This window comes from Lucilia sericata, unplaced genomic scaffold (assembly GCF_015586225.1).
Source record: "Lucilia sericata isolate MDLA Ls3-8-SP2 unplaced genomic scaffold, ASM1558622v1 Contig001674F_arrow, whole genome shotgun sequence".
In the NCBI taxonomy this organism is placed as follows: Eukaryota; Metazoa; Arthropoda; class Insecta; order Diptera; family Calliphoridae; genus Lucilia; species Lucilia sericata.
The window spans coordinates 76,048-98,397 of NW_023995584.1; the positions used below are offsets into that span (position 1 = coordinate 76,048).

The window sequence follows — 22,350 nt, forward strand, 5'->3', positions numbered from 1 at the left end:
TTTAAGAAAAGTAGATGTAATAGAAAATATGCTTAATGGTTTAAGGACCATATTGATTGCATTTCTCTTTATTCCGGTAAAGTATCTATAGTTGGTTTTGCTAAGTATATGTAAGAAGAATAAAAGAAACCAAAGAAGATTTAGTGGTCTTTATGAGCTATTTTATGAGGAAAATAATTATTTGAGAATGATTAGAGACATTGTGGGACGAAATATAGTTATTGGAAGTTGAAGTAGTACAAGTAAGAGATTAAATATTAATGCCTAATAATTTTAATTAAACCAAAACTGAATTTAATTTAGACATTTAAATAAGAGTTAAATTGCAACGATGACAAAATGTTGAAGGATTTTTAAGGGAAGGTAATAGCTTAAGTAATGGCTTATGTAAAATTAAGCAACCACAGCGAGAAGGGACAAGAACGAACGAAGAAAACGAACGAACGAACGAACGAACGAACGAACGAAAACGAACGAACGAACGAACGAACGACGAACGAACGAACGAACGAACGAACGAACGAACGAACGAACGAAACGAACGAACGAACGAACGAACGAACGAACGAAGAACGAACGAACGAAGAACGAACGAACGAACGAACGAAACGAACGAACGAACAACGAACGAACGAACGAACGAACGAACGAACGAAAGACGAACGAACGAACGAACGAACGAAAGAACGAACGAACGAAACGAACGAACGAACGAACGAACGAACGAACGAACGAAAACGAACGAACGAACGAACGAACAAACGAACGAACGAACTAACGAACGAACGAACAAAAACGAACGAACGAACGAACGAAACGAAGAACGAACGAACGAAGAACGAACGAACGAACGAACGAACGAACGAACGAACGAACGAACGAACGAACGAACGAACGAACGAACGAACGAACGAACGAACGAAACGAACGAACGAACGAACGAACGAACGAACGAACGAAACGAACGAACGAACGAACGAACGAACGAAACGAAGAAACGAACGAACGAACGAAGAACGAACAACGAAACGAACGAACGAACGAACGAACGAACGAACGAACGAACGAACGAACGAACGAACGAACGAACGAACGAACGAACGAACGAAAACGAACGAACGAACGAACGAACGAACGAAACGAACGAACGAACGAACGAACGAAGAACGAACGAACGAAACGAACGAACGAACGAACGAACGAACGAACGAACGAACGAACGAACGAACGAAACGAACGAACGAACGAACGAACGAACGAACGAACAACGAACGAACGAACGAACGAACGAACGAACGAAACGAACGAACGAACGAACGAACGAACGAACGAACGAACGAACGAACGAACGAACGAACGAACGAACGAACGAACGAAAAAGAACGAACGAACGAACGAACGAACGAACGAACGAACGAACGAACGAACGAAACGAACGAACGAAACGAACGAACGAACGAACGAACGAAACGAACGAACGAACGAACGAACGAACGAACGAACGAACGAACGAACGAACGAACGCGAACGAAAACGAACAACGAACGAACGAACGAACGAACGAACGAACGAACGAAAACGAAAGAACGAACGAAGAACGAACGAACGAACGAACGAACGAACGAACGAACGAAACGAACGAACGAACGAACGAACGAACGAACGAAGAACGAACGAACGAAAACGAACGAACGAACGAACGAACGAACGAAAACGAACGAACGAACGAACGAACGAACGAACGAAACGAACGAACGAAACGAACGAACGAACGAACGAACGAACGAACGAACAAACGAACGAACGAACGAACGAACGAACGAAACGAACGAACGAACGAACGAACGAACGAACGAACGAACGAACGAAAAGAACGAACGAACGAACGAACGAAAACGAACGAAAAAAACGAACGAACGAACGAACTAACAACTAACTAACTGACTAAAGAAAGAACGAACTAACTAAAGAACTAAGAACTACACGAAACGAACTACAACGAACTAACTAACTAACTAACTAACTAACTAACTAAACTAACTAACACTAACTAACTAACTAACGAAACTAACGAAAGACGCAAGAAAGAACTAACGAACGGAACGAAAACTAACTAACTAACTAACTAACTAAAACTAACTAAACGAAACTAACTAACGAACTAACTAACTAAGAACTACTAAATAACGAACTAACTAACTAACGAAGAAAACTAAGAACTAACTAACTAACGACCTAAAAACGAACGAACGAACTAACTAACTAACTAACTAATAACGAACTAAACTTAACTAACTAACTAATGAACTAAACTAACTAACTAACTAACAACTACCTAACTAACTAAAACTAACTAACTAACTAACTAACTAACTAAAACTAACTACTAATAACGAACTAACTAATAACTAAAACTAATCAAACTAACTAACTAAACTAACAACTAATAAACTACTAACAACTAACATAACCTAACTAATTAAAGGGTAATAAAACCGGTTTAATTCGGTAACCTCACATCTCCTAAACTAGAAGAAAGAAACAAAAACAGTTTAAAAGCTATTGTTGTTGATAAAAAGTACGAGAACTGGTGTCTGGACACTTTTTTAATTTCGGTCCCTTTAGGGAAATAAACTGTATTTTGGTACTTTTTTCGCACCCCATGTATATTTGAAATCAGTAAACATACAACTAATATTTTTGACTCATTCATAACCTAACGATAAAACAAATATATTATATAATACTTTTTGGATATTAAGACGTTTAAGGGGTGAAAATTGTACCTACTTTTGGTACTTTTTGCATAAAACTTTTTCGTACTATTGCGTCCTTTTACTGGTCCTTTTTGAGTTTTCTATAATAGTAGACTTAAAAACATGAAACTAAGCAAGTAGAGCCCGGAATAAATGAGAACCTATAAAAGGGGACATTTTGGTACTTTTTCGTTCTTCAAAAGGTACTTTTTAAGTTTTCAATTATATTAAACATAGAAACTCAAAACTTAGCATTAAGGGACTTATGTGAATGAAAATCTAAAATGGAGTATTTTCTAGTATGTTTTCGTTCTTTAACTGGTACTTCTTGAATTTTATATAATATTTAACATAGAAACATGAAATTATGTAAAAAATGTCTTTTGATATGTTTTCGTACTTCATACTTGTTATAATATTTTTAAAAATTTATTTTTGAAATTTTCCATAATGACGAATTGTTAATATTACAGTTTTATTGCATAAACTTTATAATTATTAATTTACAGTGCAAATTATTAAAAACTTCACTTTGTTTTTCTCCCTTAAATAAACCCTCAATCAATAATTTAATTATAAATGCACATAAATTTTGTAAGTTTAACAACAATTAATCTAATACAAATATCAGAGCTCATGTGAGTAATTATTTAATTTTAATTGTTTAATTATAAAACGCTAAAAACATGTTGAAACCTAAATAAAACATTTATACAATAAATGTACATATTTACTCATTCGTTCTATTTATTATTTCCCTTTGTTATAGTTTAAAATAAATAACTATAACAATGACGACAAAAAAGAGAGACAAATTATTAATTAATTTAAAAATATATAAAAACTTATTATAGTTTTTATCGTTTATAGGAAAATGCAACTCACCTTTAGCAGCTTTTGTTAAAAATTTAATTTATTATATTTTTTTAAAGCTTTTTAAGCTTTTGCATCAATATTTATAACAATTTATGTATAATTAATAAAATTTAAACAATTTTTTTTGTATATTTTGGTAAATAACTTTTTCGTGGTTTTTAATTCACATTAAATTTTTTCCTTAAACTTTTTTTAATTAAATTTTTTTTCTTTTGTTAAATGATGTATTTTTTTTTTTGGTTTAGCTGTGTTTATCTTTAGGGCATATTTTATAATTTCATGCTTATTTTAATTACCACTGCTAATTATAAAGAATAATTTTTTGCTTTTAAATTTATTATATTTTCATTACACTTCATTTCAATTATGAACTAAAATTTGCACTCGTTTTTGGAAATTTTGAAATAAATTTAAAATTAACAGAAATTTGAAATGATTTTACAGAATTTAAATTTTCAGCTTTAATTTCTTGTTGTTATATTTAAATTAAATTTAAACTGTTTACTTTAATTTGATTCCTTTCACTCCTTCTCTTCTTTCTTCTTTTATTATAGAAAATTTCCAAATTGCTGTTACTGTTACCGATTTCTGTTATACTTTTTTGTTGTTATTTGTTATTTTTTTCTCTCTTTCATTTTTCAACACACTTCACTGATTCTTTATGATGTTGTAGCTGTAAATTTTTTCATATTTTTTCTTATGTATTATAGTATTTGTTGCTGTTGTGAGAATTTTTTCGGTTAATAAATAAATTATGATGAGTGATTAAACAAAAAATATGAATAAAAGTAGAAAAAAAAAGAAGAAACAAACAACTACAAACATAAATTTAAATTGGAATTAACGGTTAAATGGGAATTCAACCAAAATATAAAAACAATGAGAACGAAAGAGAGATAACGCAAACAAAATACAAACATTTCTCCTTTAGCTTTAAGGCGGAAGTAAGCATAAGAGTGGGTGTATGTTTGTTTATAGTAGTCATAGTAAAGCTAGCTTAAGCGGAAAAGGATCTACTAGGAAAGGGAAGCCATAACAGGGTTGTTTGTTAAATCGGAAATGAAAATAAAGAACAGCCACAGCAATATTGTAAATATCATGACTAAAATAAATGAAAAAGAGTAATAAAGCAGCCACATGTATACATTTTTATTATAAGAGTTTTTGTTCACTAATAAATTTATTTATTTTGCTGTTAGCTTTATTGAAATTTTGTTACAAATGTTACCAAAAATATATGAAATTTTAGTTAACTCAGCAAGTAAGTTTGTTATAAGTGGCAATTATGATTTTATGTTAACTATTATGATGAATTAGCATTTCTGAAAAAGAATGAATCATATTAACAGGGCCTTATTCATAACAATTTATCACAGGTTTATAAGATTATTTTTCATACAAAATTTGTTCTATAAACCTTTGAAAATTTGTTATGAATAAGGCAGTAAGAGTAAATAAATTTTATAAATTATGAACTAGAACTGAACTAGAACTGAACTAGAACTGAACTAGAACTGAACTAGAACTGAACTAGAACTGAACTAGAACTGAACTAGAACTGAACTAGAACTGAACTAGAACTGAACTAGAACTGAACTAGACTGAACTGAACTAGAACTGAACTAGAACTGAACTAGAACTGAACTAGAACTGAACTAGAACTGAACTAGAACTGAACTAGAACTGAACTAGAACTGAACTAGAACTGAACTAGAACTGAACTAGAACTGAACTAGAACTGAACTAGAACTGAACTAGAACTGAACTAGAACTGAACTAGAACTGAACTAGAACTGAACTAGAACTGAACTAGAAACTAGAACTGAACTAGAACTGAACTAGAACTGAACTAGAGCTGAACTAGAACTGAACTAGAACTGAACTAGAACTGAACTAGAACTGAACTAGAACTGAACTAGAACTGAACTATAACTAAACTAGAACTAAACTAGAACTAAACTAGAAACTGAACTAGAACTGAACTAAACTGAACTAGAACTGAACTAGAACTGAACTAGAACTGAACTAGAACTGAACTAGAACTGAACTAGAACTGAACTAGACCTGAACTAGAACGAAGAACTGAACTAGACCTGAAACTAGAACTGAACTAGAACTGAACTAGAACTGAAACTTGAACTGAACTAGAACTGAACTTGAACTGAACTTGAAACTGAACTAGAACTGAACTTAGAACTGAACTAGAACTGAACTAGACTGAACTAGAAATGAACTAGAACTGAACTAGAACTGAACTAGAACTGAACTAGAACTGAACTAGAAACTGAACTAGAACTGAACTAGAACTGAACTAGAACTGAACTAGAACTGAACTAGAACTGAACTAGAACTGAACTAGAACTGAACTAGAAACTGAACTAGAACTGAACTAGAACTGAACTAGAACTGAACTAGAACTGAACTAGAACTGAACTAGAACTGAACTAGAACTGAACTAGAACTGAATAGAACTGAACTAGAACTGAACTAGAACTGAACTAGAACTGAACTAGAACTGAACTAGAACTGAACTAGAACTGAACTAGAACTGAACTAGAACTTACTAGAACTAGAACTAGAACTGAACTAGAACTGAACTAGAACTGAACTAGAACTGAACTAGAACTGAACTAGAACTGAACTAGAACTGAACTAGAACTGAACTAGAACTGAACTAGAACTGAACTAGAACTGAACTAGAACTGAACTAGAACTGAACTAGAACTGAACTAGAACTGAACTAGAACTGAACTAGAACTGAACTAGAACTGAACTAGAACTGAACTAGAACTGAACTAGAACTGAACTAGAACTGAACTAGAACTGAACTAGAACTGAACTAGAACTGAACTAGAACTGAACTAGAACTGAACTAGAACTGAACTAGAACTGAAACTAGAACTGAACTAGAACTGAACTAGAACTGAACTAGAACTGAACTAGAACTGAACTAGAACTGAACTAGAACTGAACTAGAACTGAACTAGAACTGAACTAGAACTGAACTAGAACTGAACTAGAACTGAACTAGAACTGAACTAGAACTGAACTAGAACTGAACTAGAACTGAACTAGAACTGAACTAGAACTGAACTAGAACTGAACTAGAACTGAACTGAATGAACTGAACTAGAACTGAACTAGAACTGAACGAGAACTGAACTAGAACTGAATTAGAACTGAACTAGAACTGAATTAGAACTAGAACTGATCTTAGTTATATAAACCAAGATATTTTAAAATGTGCTTCATATTTACACATTTGCTTACATTTACACAACTGCTTACATTTATATGACCACTTTAGCATTAGTTTAATTGACAAAAGGTGGTATGTTAAAATAATTCTGATTTACATTTTTCAAAACAAAATTTTATATCATTTATTGAGCAATAAAAGATGCTTAAATATTTAAAAAAACATACACAAGGCATACAATTGTTGCCAGCAACAACAAAACGAAATAATGAAAATAAAATTATATTTTTTTTCTATAATGACAGAAACAAAAGAATAGAGGACTGACAAAATCCTCTAAACGAAAACAATTTAAATTTTATCATTAAAAAATTTTTTGGTACAAGATAGATAAGAGAACAAGTGAAACTATTAAGAGTAAGGAACAAGATAAATTGGTTTAAAGGAAAAGAACAAAGTTTAAAAGTAAATTCAGAACAGGCTTAAACTAGTATGTTAAACAAAAATTTATTGGAACATATGAAGTTTAAAACAAACAAACTTCGAAATAGTGGCAATAAGTTACAATTTAAGATATTTTTTTCTATAAATTCAAATATTTTTATTCTTGTGTTGTGATTTTTCTTAAATGAATACTATGCTTATATTATAATGCTATTTAAATTTTCTCTCCGCTTTATGCCATTTCATTCTTTTTCCATATCAACAAAAACAAAATATAATTGAAATTATACAAAATTCTAAATAATAATATTATCACACACAAAAGATACAAGAAAAAGAAAACATCTACGAAAAATTTTGGCACATTTTGTTTTAAATATTTCAAGAAAAAAAAAAACAAATAAAATTTTTTTATAAAAACGTTTTTAAAAACAAAAGTCCACTGAACCAAAATACGGGTATTATGGCATTAATTTATGTTTTTTATTACGAACACACAATTAGTATGTGGAAACAAATTTTTTGGAAATAGAAAGATATCCCAGGAACAAGAGATGTCAATCAAAAAGTACACGAAATTATAAAAAAAAAATTCAAATAAATTGTGGATTTTCAATTTATTTGAAAAAAATTACTTTTGATTTTCTTAAACAAATGACGTTCATGTGATGTACAGCACTAGGTACATGATTGGTTCCTTGTAGATAGGTACCTAATCCAGAACTAGAACAGCACTACAGAACTTAAGCAGAACTAGAACAGAACTAGAACAGAACTAGAACAGAACTAGAACAGAACTAGAACACAACTAGAACACAACTAGAACACAACTAGAACACAACCAGAACAGAACTAGAACAGAACTAGAACAGAACTAGAACAGAACTAGAACAGAACTAAACTAGAACAGAACTAGAGCAGAACTAGAACAGAACTAGAACAGAACTAGAACATAACTAGAACAGAACTAGAACAGAACTAGAACAGAACTAGAACAGAACTAGAACAGAACTAGAACAGAACAGAACACAACTAGAACACAACTAGAACACAACTAGAACACAACTAGAACAGAACTAGAACAGAACTAGAACAGAACTAGAGCAGAACTAGAATAGAACTAGAACAGAACTAGAACAGAACTAGAACAGAACTAGAACAGAACTAGAACAGAACTAGAACTAGAACAGAACTAGAACATAACTAGAACAGAACTAGAACTAGAACTAGAACAGAACTAGAACAGAACTAGAACAGAACTAGAACAGAACTAGAAAAGAACTAGAACAGAACTAGAACAGAACTAGAACAGAACTAGAACTAGAACAGAACTAGAACAGAACTAGAACAGAACTAGAACTGAACTAGAACTGAACTAGAACTGAACTAGAACTGAACTAGAACTGAACTAGAACTGAACTAGAACTGAACTAGAACTGAACTAGAACTGAACTAGAACAGAACTAGAACAGAACTAGAACAGAACTAGAACAGAACTAGAACAGAACTAGAACAGAACTAGAACTAGAACAGAACTAGACCTAGAACAGAATTGGACTTTATACAAACGGAACTAGAACAGAATTGGACTTTATAGAAATTATTCTTTTAAGGAAATAAATTGACGAATAGTTTTAAAGATTTTTTTTTTTTAAATTATTTATCATATTTTTTTTTTTAATTCGCTTTATGCACAAATTGAATTTTGCATCGCATTTTTTTCAATTTTGTTTTTTTTTAAATTTCTGTTCACTTTCTTTTTAAGTACATATTTACTTACATTTGCAATATTCTGTTCATGATTTAAGTCGAGACAAATTACAAATTAATTGGAAGCCATTAAAGTCAATAACCTGTTTAACCCTTGCGTTTAGTAGAACTTTTGTTCAATCTGCTGTATCACATGTACAAAATGTTTAAAACATTTTCAGTTATTATCTGCAGGCAATTTAATTAAACACGTAAGTTAAACGCAAAACTTTTCAATACTTTTGTTTCATAAAAAATCCTAAAGTAGCAACAAATATGGGATAAAAGCCATATAAAGAGCAGGTAAGTAAGGGTTAAAGTTTAGAAATATAATCTCCTTTTTATTTCTCTTTTAAAGTTATATTTATGCACTCGTTATTAGTCAATGAAAGAAAAATATGTTTTAATGTTTTCTGTAGAATTATTAACTATTGTTTTAATATTTCTGTTTTAATATTTTTTTTTCTACCAAACGTATTTTACTCAAACTCAACCCTAAGAATTATTAACACATCTGTAAACATTTGTTTGAATTTATTTTTACAAATGACTGATTAAAATGACTCACTCCAGTATGCTGTTCAATCGACCATTTAAGGTAAATTCTACTGTAAATTTAAAAGCGGCAAATTATTTATTTACATTTTTAATTTTAAATAAAAATTCATTAGAAGAACTAATAATAACATTTAAAGCTAGACCAAGTAACAAATAAAATAAATAAAAAGATGTTAATTAAGCAATGTCGACTACAGCAAAGATTATAATAATATTAATAATAAGACGACAAAAAACTAACTTTGAAGATAAAAATCAAAGTATAAAAAAACGTTTAAAGTTAAGACGTCGTTTCACAAAACGCCCACCTTTTGAAACGTGGTTAAATGCGCCATATGAAATGACAACATTTACTATCATTAATAACAAAAATAAATAATAAATGAACCAAATTATAAAATAAAATAAAAAAATTAACATCAGTTGCTGCAAATGTTAATTAATAAAAAAAAATAATTTAAGTTAAAACCAAAACAACAAACAAACTTCCGCATTTTATCAACAAACTCTTTTTATTTTATTTATTTTGATTTTATTTTTGTAAAATGCAAATAAAACTACGTCATTATAAAGAATTTTTAGTTACCAAACAGTGACAAGCAAAACTGACAATATAAATGTTTATTTATGAATTATATATATTAGTAGTTGAAGTATGAATTTTATGTTCTTTTTTAAATTTTTGAAAAAAATTGTTTGGTTTAAAATATCACAAATTAATTCCTACAAATTATGGTTAATATATATTTTAAATATTTCACTGAAATATTTTTTTATTGACAGAATTCAATTAAGACGTTTTGTCGAATGTTTAAAAATGTTGACAGCTATTGAAGGTTTCTTGGCAGATCTTGAGGAAACAAAAAAAATATTGTTTATATTGAAAGACATGTGGAAAAGAAGACTTTGTACTTCAAAAAGATCTTATTCATGAAAACATATTTCAAAATAACATTTTCTGAAATATTTACAGGTAAGAAATCTTTTATAGTTAAGTTCTAGTTCAGTTCTGGTTCAGTTCTAGTTCAGTTCTAGTTCAGTTCTAGTTCAGTTCTAGTTCAGTTCTAGTTCAGTTCTAGTTCAGTTCTAGTTCAGTTCTAGTTCAGTTCTAGTTCAGTTCTAGTTCAGTTCTAGTTCAGTTCTAGTTCAGTTATAGTTCAGTTCTAGTTCAGTTCTAGTTCAGTTCTAGTTCAGTTCTAGTTCAGTTCTAGTTCAGTTCTAGTTCAGTTCTAGTTTAGTTCTAGTTCAGTTCTAGTTCAGTTCTAGTTCAGTTCTAGTTCAGTTCTAGTTCAGTTCTAGTTCAGTTCTAGTTCAGTTCTAGTTCAGTTCTAGTTCAGTTCTAGTTCAGTTCTAGTTCAGTTCTAGTTCAGTTCTAGTTCAGTTCTAGTTCAGTTCTAGTTCAGTTCTAGTTCAGTTCTAGTTCAGTTCTAGTTCAGTTCTAGTTCAGTTCTAGTTCAGTTCTAGTTCAGTTCTAGTTCAGTTCTAGTTCAGTTCTAGTTCAGTTCTAGTTCAGTTCTAGTTCAGTTCTAGTTCAGTTCTAGTTCAGTTCTAGTTCAGTTCTAGGTCAGTTCTAGTTCAGTTCTAGTTCAGTTCTAGTTCAGTTCTAGTTCAGTTCTAGTTCAGTTCTAGTTCAGTTCTAGTTCAGTTCTAGTTCAGTTCTAGTTCAGTTCTAGTTCAGTTCTAGTCTAGTTCAGTTCTAGTTCAGTTCTAGTTCAGTTCTAGTTCAGTTCTAGTTCAGTTCTAGTTCAGTTCTAGTTCAGTTCTAGTAAGTTCTACTTCAGTACTGGTTCAGTTCTAGTTCAATTCTGTTTCAGTTTTAGTTCAGTTCTAGTTCCCGGTAGTATAAAAATCACGTCTTTAGCAAATTATTGTGGAAAACCATGTTTCTTTATAAAATTAAACCCAAAATAATTAGTGACAGTGAAAATGAGTAAAAGTATGGTTTAGAAAAAATGCAGTATTGAAAAGAGTGCTTTTATTCATGATATTTTTATGATGTATGTATTGAAAATATAATAAATGTATAATTTTTGCACTTTCTTTGCGGTCAATTTTATTTTATTTTCACTTTAAAAAATTTAGTGTGTTTTATATAAATAAACTTAAATAATTTATAATTATTTATTTATCAATGACATTTATAAAATTTATGTTATAAAATTATTAAATTTAGTGGCAAAACTTTTTTTGAATAAACTTTTAACAAGTTTACGAATTTTTATTTAAATAATTTTTTGTAGAACTTATAGGCCATTTTTTAATTTTTTACATTCATTACATGATTTGCATTGTAATTAGTATAATTTAATACTGTGTATGCAAACTGCATACAACAGTTACTGTTACACAATCAACTTTTATTTTAAAATACACATTTTTTGCTACCTTTTTATATTTGCAATTTAAATTTCTTTTATTTCAATAAAATTTTTATTTAACAACAAATAAGCATTAAAGCTTAACAACATAAAAACACTTTTCCAATTAAAAATCCACTGGGACAAAAAAACTTAATTTAATAAACATTTATAAACAGGAGCTTTATTTTTATTTGAATATTTCCATTTAAATTGGTTTAATTTCAATTTCATTGAAAGAACATCAATTTTTTTTTTAATTTTTGTTTGACAAAATAATTTGTTTTTAATTAACACATTTTTTATGATGTTTTCATTATATTTCGTTTAATTTTCATTAATAATTTAGTGTGCCTGAGCACGCTTTTTACTTAATTTTTTAAGATGCTAATAGATATTTTTTTATTATTTATTTACTGTTATTATTAAAAATAATAACAGAATATTTCTCTAACACCAACTCACTTTCTCTAATACACTCTCATCAAATACACATACAATTATACACGTTTCGAATAGAAATTGTTGCCAAAAAACGAAAAGAAAAACACAAAATACTACACGGGTCGGACGCTCGATTTCTGTATATATTTTCTCAGATTTATTTTTTGTAGAGGGTGCTTTTGCCTAGACGACGTTTAGTTTGCAACTAAATTTCCGCATGTTATTCACCTGCAAGAACTTAATAACGAACAATAATATGAACGAAGCAACTCATACATGTCCACAAATTTGATGCGAACTTACAACCTTCTCTGTGTATGAGAAAAGAAACTGAAAGTTTCGTTATGAGGTTTACATTTTTTGTTGGTTGTTGAAATGTATGGAAAGAAATTGAAATGATGGTTGAGAAAAATTGAAAATGCAGTTGAAGTTCTTCTTTCTTGTTCAGTTCTAGTTCAGTTCTAGTTCAGTTCTAGTTCAGTTCTAGTTCAGTTCTAGTTCAGTTCTAGTTCAGTTCTAGTTCAGTTCTAGTTCAGTTCTAGTTCAGTTCTAGTTCAGTTCTAGTTCAGTTCTAGTTCAGTTCTAGTTCAGTTCTAGTTCAGTTCTAGTTCAGTTCTAGTTCAGTTCTAGTTCAGTTCTAGTTCAGTTCTAGTTCAGTTCTAGTTCAGTTCTAGTTCAGTTCTAGTTCAGTTCTAGTTCAGTTCTAGTTCAGTTCTAGTTCAGTTCTAGTTCAGTTCTAGTTCAGTTCTAGTTCAGTTCTAGTTCAGTTCTAGTTCAGTTCTAGTTCAGTTCTAGTTCAGTTCTAGTTCAGTTCTAGTTCAGGTCTAGTTCAGTTCTAGTTTAGTTCTACTTCTGTTTTAGTTCAGTTCTAGTTCAGTTCTTCTTTGTACTTTTAAAATTGACCTATATAATAATATGATAAAATTAAAATTGGATTAATTAAGAATTGCAACTATACGAGCTGGCACTGTTGCCAATTTAGCTATTTTCTCGTCAAATCTAGCGATTTTTAATCCCATTTTGCGGGGAAAAATATGATTTAGCTATTAGCGGGAAATCTAGCGATTTTTCTTTAGATTTTAAGGCATTTTTTATTCATTTATATTTTATAATATCGCTTAAAAGTTGCTACGAATGACGATTTACATATATGTATGTATATAAAAATATGCATTCAATGTAAATTATTTCAGTTTTAGCTGTGTGTATTATACTTATTTTGAATGTTCTGAAGAACATAATTAGGAGCAAATATTTGTGCGTACAGGTAAAGTTATACGAAAAACTTTAAAAGGGGTATATTTTGTTGTACTCAAAAAACGAATATTTAATTATTCTAGTCTTTTAGTAAATGAGTGATATGATAATAAAATTTACCATAATTCTAAAAATTAGTGAACATTGGAAATAAGTGACGAAAGGATCGATCCATAAAGTCCTAAAAATTTACAACATTTCTAAGGCGTATAGGGCCGCATATCGATATTGCAGATAAAATTCCCACAAAAGGAGTGTATAATAATAATCTTGGGTGCCCCGGTAGGCTAGTTGGTAGTGTGCTAGCCTGTCAGTCTGAGGGTTGTGGGTTCGATTCCCAGCAGAGATCCTGGTCTGCTACACTACAACGGTCGTATGGTTATCGTCACCCTGCTCGGTAAATTAGGTAAGAATATAATTTGTAATTGTATTGTAATGGAATAATAAATAATACTCTCGATCCATAAAGGCCAGCATTTCGAAATTCAATTTATCTTTACAACATTTCTAAAGCAATCTGTATAGGGTCGCATATCGAAATTAACCTCAACTTGACATTTTTCCTAACCCAAAGTGAAAATATTTAACATAAAAAAGGTTCTCTTATGTGTTTGTTATAAGATGTGTTTGTATCACTATCCCTTTCCTACGTATGTATATAGATTTTAGCGATAAATCGCTGACTTTTTAGAATAATATAAAAATCTGAAAAATTTAGCTAGTTTTTTTAGCTATTTGTTTTCAGAATCATATAATAAATATTATTTTGACGATTTATCGCTAAATTTTTCAAAATGTCTTGAATTTAGCTATTTTCTAGCTATTTTTCAGTCGACTTTAGCGATATTTTTGGGAAAAAAGTTGGCAACAGTGCGAGCTGGCGTGTTTAGCCCCAAACCTTAAAAACACTTATGCTAACTTTAGCCACCCAACCAAGGCACTTTAATCTTAAGAACAGAATCAAGTAGGTAATCTACTTGCAACATGTACATATAAAACCAAAAAAGCTTTTTCTATGCGACAAGTTTGAAGACAACAAAGAGTATGATGGTTTGAGTAGTACCGGGTCAGCAGGGCTCACATGCAAAAAATTTGGACAGACAGACAGGCAGCCAGTCGGTCGTTCAAAAATATAAAAACGAAACAAGAATAAGAAAAATCAACAATGTAAACAACAACAAAAACAAACAGACACCCACAGTTTTGTTATTTTTTTTCCCTTAACTTTGTTATAGGCCATGTTCATGATAATGGGGAAAATTTAACAGCAGCACATGGCTTAGAAAAAGAAGAAGGAATAAAAAACATAAAATAACAAAAAGCTTTTTTAATATTCTTTATGTCCAAGTTCACAATGCAACAATTAAAGGCATGGGCTAAATGCAACACGTTTGTAAAAAAACATTCAATAGTTTTTGAATATATATATTTTTTGTTTTTGTAAAAAGAAATCATTTTTAATTCAATATTTATTTTAATAAACAAAAAGTTTTTTTTACAAAACTAAAAATGAGGGTCTTAGCAAAATGCAGGTTATGTTTTGTTTATTTAAAGTCACCTACAACTTCAGCTGTGTAACCACTGCGCAGACTCTAATGTGCGGGTACTTTATTTTGTTCCAATTTTGTTTTTGTAAACAAATGTTTTGTAATCGCCAACAAAAATTAATGGAAAGAAGCATTAAAACACAGAGTTGAAATTAATGGGAGTTAAACAAAAGTAGGAAACATTTTATTTTATGTGTGTGGAAAACTTTTCAGTTATAATAGTTATTTAACTGAGATGATGAAGAGTGTGTAGCTGAAATATACCAACATACATATCTCAACAACAGCAGTCTTAAAAAGTTTAAATAATTATTAGGTTTAAAATAGAGTTGTAATTAAAGGGGAGCATTGACAAGCAAGAGGGCAATATTCGAATATACAGGATTTTATTTTCCTACTATCAATAAAGCAAGTGTAATCGACCAGGTTGGGAAGAAGCCTATGGAAACCTTTATCATTAAGAGACCAAACTCCCAAATTTTATAAAATGATCTACTTTCAAGTCAGTTTCAGTTCAGAATCAGATCAGTTCTAGTTTAGTTCTAGTTCAGTTCTAGTTAAGTTCTTGTTCAGTTCTAGTTAAGTTCTAGTTCAGTTCCAGTTCAGTTCTAGTTCAGTTCTAGTTCAGTTCTAGTTCAGTTCTAGTTCAGTTCTAGTTAAGTTCCAGTTAAGTTCTAGTTAAGTTCTAGTTCAGTTCTATTTCAGTTCTAGTTCAGTTCTAGTTAAGTCCAAGTTCAGTTCTAGTTCAACCCTAGTTTAGTTCTAGTTCAGTTCTAGTTAAGTCCTAGTTCAATTCCAGTTTACTTCTAGTTCAGTTCTAGTTCTGTTCTAGTTCAGTTCTAGTTCTAGTTCAGTTCTAGTTCAGTTCTAGTTCAGTTCTAGTTCAGTTCTAGTTCAGTTTCTAGTTCAGTTCTAGTTCAGTTCTAGGTCAGTTCTAGTTCAGTTCTAGTTCAGTTCTAGTTCAGTTCTAGTTCAGTTCTAGTTCAGTTCTAGTTCAGTTCTAGTTCAGTTCTAGTTCAGTTCTAGTTCAGTTCTAGTTCAGTTCTAGTTCAGTTCTAGTTCAGTTCTAGTTCAGTTCTAGTTCAGTTCTAGTTCAGTTCTAGTTCAGTCTAGTTCAGTTCTAGTTCAGTACTAGTTAATTTTTAGTTAAGTTTCTGAACCAAGTATAGGTTAGGCTGAAGTCTGAGTGGCGCTAGAAGCGATGCGAAGCTTTGTGCTCCAAACTTTTGCATGTGTTTTCTCGCATCAAGCTTCACTTTCACTCTGACATGACACATAGGAAAACACAAGGAAAGGTTGCTTGTAGCGCCCACTCTGTAGTCAGCCTTAGTGTTTTAAGATAATAAATATTTTTGTATTATTTGTATTTTGTATTTTAGAAGTAAGTACACTTTCTAAAATATTGGATCATTTTATGACATAAAATGTAGAATATTTATTAATGTAATTCGAGTTCTTGTAAAACTATTTCCGTATTCATGTTTCCTACAAATTTATTTTAATTTTTAAAATTTGTGATATTTACGTAGTCAAAAAGTGTCGTAACGTTCACCAGTATTGCTTGAACATGTGTAACGTATTAAGACAACTGACAATTTATTTAATTTTTTTGGTTGTCTGAAATAAATGAATAAGTGTTTAAACCACAAAAATAATACCTAACAGATTTTTTTGGCACATAATTTTCTATAAAATAAATATAAACATACACAGGGATACTTAAATTTAAAGATATCTGACAAAAAATATATTGAGATATTAAAAAATTATAACCCAGGCAAAGAAATTAAGGTATTAAGTATTGGACTAGTAAAAAACGACAGCTTTCCTTCTTTAACCATAAAGAACTGGGTTATTCACTCTTATCCACTTGAAGGTAAGCTTTTTGTGTGATTTTTCTGTTTTTTTTTTTAGGTTCACAGATATTTACACGCCAGAAACATACTTAAGTATTATTTATTTTATTTATTAATATATTTGTCTTAAATCTAGACAAATCGTGTGTGGTTTGTGTTGTTTTTTATTTTTGTGTAAAATACCAAAAATAAATTCACTTACTCATCTTTTACTACAAAAAAAAAAAAAAAAAACAAAAAGAATTTCCCCCCAAATAGCAACCAAAATGTGGGATGACACATTTTTGGTAATTGTCTACAAATAATACCGGGACATATGTTTTTGAATTAAATTAAACAACTAAAAATAAATATAGAAAACTAATTGTTTAAGGAATTTCAAGGCATACGTGTTTTTCACTAATCGGAATAATTTTTTCGATTGAAGTAATTTCACCTTAAATTTAATATTCGATAAAAATTAAACATTTATCGATAAATTTAAGTTTCAATAAATAAACATTAAATCTATGCAGAGATGAAAATATTTCAGATTCCAAAGTTTGCACCGAGAAAGATAAATAATAAAAATAATGCTTAATGAAATGAATAAACAATAAATTCATACACTTATGCAAAAGTTTATATGTAATAAATATTGAATTGAATAAACATGGTAACGCATTTTGAATATTAAGTACTTTTAATTAATAATTACACACAGACAGAATAAGAACTGCAAATACTCACACACACATGCAAATGAATACAAATTGAAGTATAATATATGTGTTTTACTTTTAGGATGCTCATATTTTGTAAGGATCTAATTTTATAAGTTTTAATTTCTAATTTTGTTCTAATATTAATTTCATAAGCCCTCTAATTTCTTGTCCTTTTAAAATGTGAGAAAGTGTTGAAATTGTTAGACAGTGTGTGTGGGATTCCCTGGGTTTTAATTATTATTCAAGAGATAATTGTGTTAAAACGCACCACAGTGGTATAGGAAAAAAAAAGAGGGAAATAATTCGGTAACTTCTAAACGGTTAATCCGATTTTAATGAAATTTGGTGCACAAAGAGGAGGTGTTGTCGAGTTTAGGTTTTGAATTTGGACCTTATAGGCCAACCAGGGGCCCGGCGGGGGGTCCTCAAATTAGGACACCTCGGCTATGTTAAATTTTTAAAACGATCCTATTTCTTCATTTGAGTTCCGATTTAAAAAAAATTTCGTATATAGAATCTCCTCATCGAGCACTATAAAAAATGTCGTCGTAGCAGTAAATTATCTCTTATAGTTTAGGAGATATTCGCATTTGAATATTAAAATTTTAAAATTTTTACCGTCCTTACTTTAGTTTTTTTGATAATAGCAGGTCCAAATATTTCCGATTTTCGCCATTTTTTTTTATTGCTTAACAACAAGTTTATATACCAAGCAGTGAAAGAATTATGTAAAAATCATGACTGAGTCCAAAGTTATAGGCATTTAAATTTAAAAAATTAAAAAAAGGCGATTTTTTGTCATTTTTTTGGGAAAAAAGTATCTTTTTCTTTTTAAGTTATCTAAAAAGTTTCTAAGAAGATGTATATAGAATTTATACTTTTTGGAAAGCTGACTTTACATAAAATACGATAAATGAAACAAAACCTAAAAATTTTTGATACCGAGGGGACCAGGTCCATCCAAAAAACCCTATTTTTTATGGAAAATTAAATTTTGAGCAAAAATTCTCAAATCGCATAGTCGATATCAAATTATAGTGACCTGTTTTATATGACCCAATAAGTTCTTAATCATTTTGTAACGGGTTTCGATAACCCCGCCCCTGGTATGGATATAATAGGCAAAAAACCAAAAAATCCCATTTTTGGGATTTTTTAAAACTTTTTTGGGAATTCCGGGATTTCTAATAAGAAAATTCGAAATTTTTATTTAATTTTGGATTTTGAGTAAAAAAATCTACCTAACTGTAAAATTTCATCAAAAATATTCATAAATAAAATTTTTATTGCAATTTGAAAAATTTGTATCTTCGCAAAAACTGAATAAAAAAATTTTTTAATTTTTTTTAAAAAAAGTATTCCGCGAATTTTTTAATTTTCAAAAATTATATACAGTTTTGAAAAATAGACAAAATTACCTTTCCATTGATATATAACATGCCTACCTAATGTTTTTTAAGTGACAAATTAATTAGGGAAAACTCAACATCTTTTAGAAAATTTACCTAGCACTATTATTTTCATCCATAAGTAACTTTAAATTAACCTATGGATGAAAATAATAGTGCTAGGCAAATTTTCTAAAAGATGTTGAGTTTTCCCTAATTAATTTGTCACTTAAAAAACATTAGGTAGGCATGTTATATATCAATGGAAAGGTAATTTTGTCTATTTTTCAAAACTGTATATAATTTTTGAAAATTAAAAAATTCGCGGAATACTTTTTTTAAAAAAAATTAAAAAATGTTTTTTATTCAGTTTTTGCGAAGATACAAATTTTTCAAATTGCAATAAAAATTTTATTTATGAATATTTTTTGATGAAATTTTACAGTTAGGTAGATTTTTTTACTCAAAATCCAAAATTAAATAAAAATTTCGAATTTTCTTATTAGAAATCCCGGAATTCCCAAAAAAGTTTTAAAAAATCCCAAAAATGGGATTTTTTGGTTTTTTGCCTATTATATCCATACCAGGGGCGGGGTTATCGAAACCCGTTACAAAATGATTAAGAACTTATTGGGTCATATAAAACAGGTCACTATAATTTGATATCGACTATGCGATTTGAGAATTTTTGCTCAAAATTTAATTTTCCATAAAAAATAGGGTTTTTTTGGATGGACCTGGTCCCCTCGGTATCAAAAATTTTTAGGTTTTGTTTCATTTATCGTATTTTATGTAAAGTCAGCTTTCCAAAAAGTATAAATTCTATATACATCTTCTTAGAAACTTTTTAGATAACTTAAAAAGAAAAAGATACTTTTTTCCCAAAAAAATGACAAAAAATCGCCTTTTTTTAATTTTTTAAATTTAAATGCCTATAACTTTGGACTCAGTCATGATTTTTACATAATTCTTTCACTGCTTGGTATATAAACTTGTTGTTAAGCAAATAAAAAAAATGGCGAAAATCGGAAATATTTGGACCTGCTATTATCAAAAAAACTAAAGTAAGGACGGTAAAAATTTTAAAATTTTAATATTCAAATGCGAATATCTCCTAAACTATAAGAGATAATTTACTGCTACGACGACATTTTTTATAGTGCTCGATGAGGAGATTCTATATACGAAATTTTTTTTAAATCGGAACTCAAATGAAGAAATAGGATCGTTTTAAAAATTTAACATAGCCGAGGTGTCCTAATTTGAGGACCCCCCGCCGGGCCCCTGGTTGGCCTATAAGGTCCAAATTCAAAACCTAAACTCGACAACACCTCCTCTTTGTGCATACCAAATTTCATTAAAATCGGATTAACCGTTTAGAAGTTACCGAATTATTTCCCTCTTTTTTTTTTCCTACCACTGTGGTGCGTTTTAACACAATTATCTCTTGAATAATAATTAAAACCCAGGGAATCCCACCACACTGTCTAACAATTTCAACACTTTCTCACATTTTAAAAGGACAAGAAATTAGGAGGGCTTATGAAATTATATTAGAAACAAATTAGAAATTAAAACTTATAAAATTAGATCCTTACAAAATATGAGCATCCTAAAAAGTAAAACACTATATATATACTTCAATTTGTATTCATTTGCATGTGTGTGTGAGTATTTGCAGTTCTTATTCTGTCTGTGTGTATATTATTAATTAAAAGTAATTAATATTCAAAATGCGTTACCATGTTTTATTCAATTCAATATTTTATTACATATAAACTTTTGCATAAGTGTATGAATTTATTGTTTATTCATTTCATTAAGCATTATTTTTATTTTTATCTTTCTTCGTGCAAACTTTGGAATCTTGAAAATATTTTCATCTCTGCATAGATTAATGTTTATTTTATTGAAACTTAATTTATCGATAATGTTTAATTTTTATCGAATATTAAATTTAAGGTGAAATTACTTCAATCGAAAAATTATTCCGATTAGTGAAAACACGTATGCCTTGAAATTCCTTAAACAATTAGTTTTCTATATTTATTTTTAGTTGTTTAATTTAATTCAAAACATATGTCCCGGTATTATTTGTAGACAATTACCAAAAATGTGTCATCCCACATTTTGGTTGCTATTTGGGGGGAAATTCTTTTTGTTTTTTTTTTTTTTTTGTAGTAAAATGAGTAAGTGAATTTATTTTTGGTATTTTACACAAAAATAAAACAACACAAACACACACGATTTGTCTAGATTTAAGACAATATATTAATAAATAAAATAAATAATACTTAAGTATGTTCTGGCTGTGTAATATCTGTGAACCTAAAAAAAAAAACAGAAAAATCACACAAAAAGCTTACCTCAAGTGGATAAGAGTGAATAACCCAGTTCTTTATGGTTAAAGAAGGAAAGCTGTCGTTTTTTACTAGTCCAATACTTAATACCTTAATTTTCTTTGCTGGGTTATAATTTTTTTATATCTCAATATATTTTTTGTCAGATATCTTTAAATTTAAGTATCCCTGTGTATGTTTTATTTATTTTTATAGAAAATTATGTGCCAAAAAAATCTGTTGGTATTTATTTTGTGGTTAAACACTTATTCATTTATTTCAGACACCAAAAAAATTAAATAAATTTGTCAGTTTGTCTTAATACGTTACACATGTTCAAGCATACTGGTGAACGTTACGACACTTTGACTACGTAATATCACAATTTTAAAAATTAAAATAAATTTGTAGGAAACATGAATACGGAAATAGTTTTACAAGAACTCGAATTACATTAATAAAATATTCTACATTTAATGTCATAAAATGATCCAATATTTTAGAAAGTGTACTTACTTCTAAAATACAATACAATATAATACAAAAATATTTATTATCTTAAAAACCACTAAGGCTGACTACAGTGGCGCTACAAGCAACCTTTCCTTGTGTTTTTCCTATGTGTCATGTCAGAGTGAAAGTGAAGCTTGATGAGAAAAACATGCAAAAGTTTGGAGCACAAAGCTTCGCATCGCTTCTAGCGCCACTCGACTTCAGCCTAACCTATACTTGGTTCAGAAACTTAACTAAAATTAACTAGTACTGACTAGAACTGAACTAGAACTGAACTAGAACTGAACTAGAACTGAACTAGAACGAACTAGAACTGAACTAGAACTGAACTATAACTGAACTAGAACTGAACAGAACTGAACT

General features: G+C 29.6%; 1 long non-coding RNA gene across 1 annotated transcript; it reads right to left on the reverse strand.

The window, feature by feature from the left end:
* Positions 1 to 3,859: 3,859 nt before the first annotated feature.
* LOC119612382 lies at positions 3,860 to 12,601 on the reverse strand. Its single transcript, XR_005232137.1, has 2 exons — positions 12,405 to 12,601; positions 3,860 to 3,933 (listed from the first exon to the last, which is right to left on the reverse strand). It is a non-coding gene; the product is annotated as an uncharacterized LOC119612382 (long non-coding RNA).
* Positions 12,602 to 22,350: the final 9,749 nt, after the last annotated feature.